Source organism: Coregonus clupeaformis, unplaced genomic scaffold (assembly GCF_020615455.1).
Source record: "Coregonus clupeaformis isolate EN_2021a unplaced genomic scaffold, ASM2061545v1 scaf0634, whole genome shotgun sequence".
In the NCBI taxonomy this organism is placed as follows: domain Eukaryota; kingdom Metazoa; phylum Chordata; class Actinopteri; order Salmoniformes; family Salmonidae; genus Coregonus; species Coregonus clupeaformis.
In genome coordinates, this window is record NW_025534089.1 from 14,380 (window position 1) to 17,173 (window position 2,794).

Sequence of the window (2,794 nt, forward strand, 5' to 3'; positions counted from 1 at the left end):
ATCTCTTTAATTACAGTGAATTGTGAAACGGAAACTTTGAGAAAAAAAAGGTAAACGAATGAGAGCAATCCTTAGGTGTATTTTGGAAATCCGTACCAGGACGAGAGAAAACAACTTTTTTTAAATTGTTTTTTGTGCACAATGGAGGAGCTCAAAACATCACACATCCACGGGATAAATTAAGACTTTGAGGGAGACATTTAAAGAAAGAAAAGAAAATAATAACATTATTTTAGATGGGACAGCCAGAGAGGAAGAGAAAAGGCAGGCGATTGATTGCATGGGGGACATCTCCTTCCAGCAAAATAGGGCGCGGCCATACCTCCACACACAGGGTGGTAATAATAGATGCGCGAACAACTAGAGAATTGGATGATCATTTCCATATTGTAGCAGCTACAGTCACAGTATATAAGACAGTGCCTTTAGATTTCCGGAGAAGCACACACTGTGCTTCAACTCCAATCGAAGAGGCGGAGTCTAACTTATTAAAAGGAACTTGCCGAGACTCGGACGCCTGCAAACAGATGATGATGTTCTGAACAGCAAGCAGGCATTCGCCATGGCCCCACGCCAGCTGCCCGAGCCCAAGTATTTTGCACTCCTCGTATACATTGACTTCGAATCGCGCCCTCTTCGTGCTTCTTCCCGACACAGTAGACATATACAGCGGCGGAGGCAACTCGAGGCGATGCGGCCGAGGATGTTCCCAACCCCACCGGTACGATAATTAGAAAGGCAAATTTTGACAGCCCATTTGTTGATGTTTTTTTATGTCTGCACAGCAAATCACCAAACCTCCATTTTTTTTTCTTCCCCTCCCAACTTATGTATTCAGTCGGGTTCCTAATAAATTTTATGACCTGGGATGTTGATGTGTTGTGGGTTTAGGATTTTTTCTTCTTCTTATCTATTCTGGAAATGTTTTAAACCGTGGAGTGGAGGAGAATTCCCTGCTGAATTATGTGTGATTCTATTTGCAATGCAGAGAATAATGAGGTTGATGAGAGTTGTTGGCCGGGCTGAAGCGGGGCGGGGAATGCCCCGCAGACCAAGAGCCACCACCACCCTCCACACCACAGTGCCGGACGGACCTACCACACCATGAACACTCTCCCCCACCCCTGTCTTCTTCCTGTGCCTATTTCTCACCCATCCGGCCTTTCCGGCCACGGTCACCACCACCACCACCACCATCACCACCACCACCAACCCCACCAGGCGATGGAGGGCGACCCGCTGACAATCACCCCAGGACTGGCTCTCGTTCATGGCAGGTCCAGACGGCTCCGCGACTGCGCACCCTGCCCACATGGCGGGCATGAACCACATGCACCAGGCAGCCCTCAACATGGCTCATGCCCACGGGGGCTACCATCCGACATGGGCTGCATGAGCGACGGGAGAGATCCAGGGACTTGGAAGCCTTCGCTGAGAGGCTTTAAACAGAGATCGGATCAATCGGTGTGACCCAGCGGATGTAGGGGGAGCCTTGGCCAACCGAAGATTCCCGGTGTGGGCCCTCACCAGAGGACCATCCGCCGATCTCGAGTCCCCCCACCCTCTCCCACAACAACATGATAGGTTGAAGCCCATTCCTACAGGCATGGCTGGAAGAAGCGAGAAATCACACCGGGAGAAACTCAACAAACCCGAGCTATATAATGGGGAGAGAAGAAGAGGAAGGAAGTGATAGCAGCACCGGAAAAGAGATCCTGGAAGCTTACTTCGCCATTCAGCCGCGTCTTCCTCAGAGAAAATGAAATCGCAGAGAACTGGACTCAAAAAGAACGTGGTGGGTTGGTTTTGAACCAACGGCAGAAACAGAAACGAATGAAATATTCTGGATGCGTCTGACTCTGAACACTCGCTCTAAAAAACAAACAATCAACCAACGTTGAGAGATGAACACTGTTTAGGAGACGATTTGTATTATATTTCTTATCACACACTTTTTCAATCATCAATGACTTGTGCTTTGAACAACCCGAATAATTAATATACATTCAAAATGACTGAAAGCTCAAACCACTACTGCGGTCACGTCTTATTCGCAACAGAAGGGATGTGGAGTCATGTACAGGAGCATTTGAACAGAGCAAGTAAGACCTCTGTTTTACTCCACTTAGACTACTATTCTTCACCCTTTTTATGTCAATGAAGTATTATAGGCTTTAATCACACGTCTTTTTTTTGGTTTATGATATTGGTTAATTTATCATAGCTACAATAGTGAACGTATGAAGAATAACAGGTTTTTACATGGGAAGATAGGCCTACAGTATTTTGACACAGCACTTGGTGGTGCCTATTGGCCTAGTATTGGTGTGTATATGTGTAAGGCTAATTTTCCTCTGAGTTTATTATTATGACGATGGAGACTGGCATTAATTCGGGTCACGAGGGAAAATAGGGCAATACATAGGCGTTGCGGGTTTGGAAGCTATATTAGGAGTATTGCCAAACAACCCCGTGTAAATTATTAATTTAGCGGACACATGACCTATTTTGTGTGTAATTAATTCCACCATTTCATTGAAAGTGTGATGAAAAGCTGAAAGATGAAGAAAAATATAAGATATAGAGCAAAGACCCAGAGTTTAGGCCCTAAACGAGCAACACTGGTTATAAAATATAGTGGTGTAGGGGTTGTTTTTTTATGGATAAACAGAATGGTGTAGATGGGCTAAGAAATAGGGATAAATGTATAATTTGATGGGGTTAAATTGCCAAATATGATTGTTTATTAAGTTGTAATAGGCCTACGTTTGTTTTTGCAAGCCAACGTGGGTCG

At 45.2% G+C, this 2,794-nt stretch overlaps 1 pseudogene; it reads left to right on the forward strand.

Annotated features, from left to right (window-relative positions):
• Positions 1 to 562: 562 nt before the first annotated feature.
• LOC123485259 lies at positions 563 to 1,857 on the forward strand (annotated as a pseudogene).
• Positions 1,858 to 2,794: the final 937 nt, after the last annotated feature.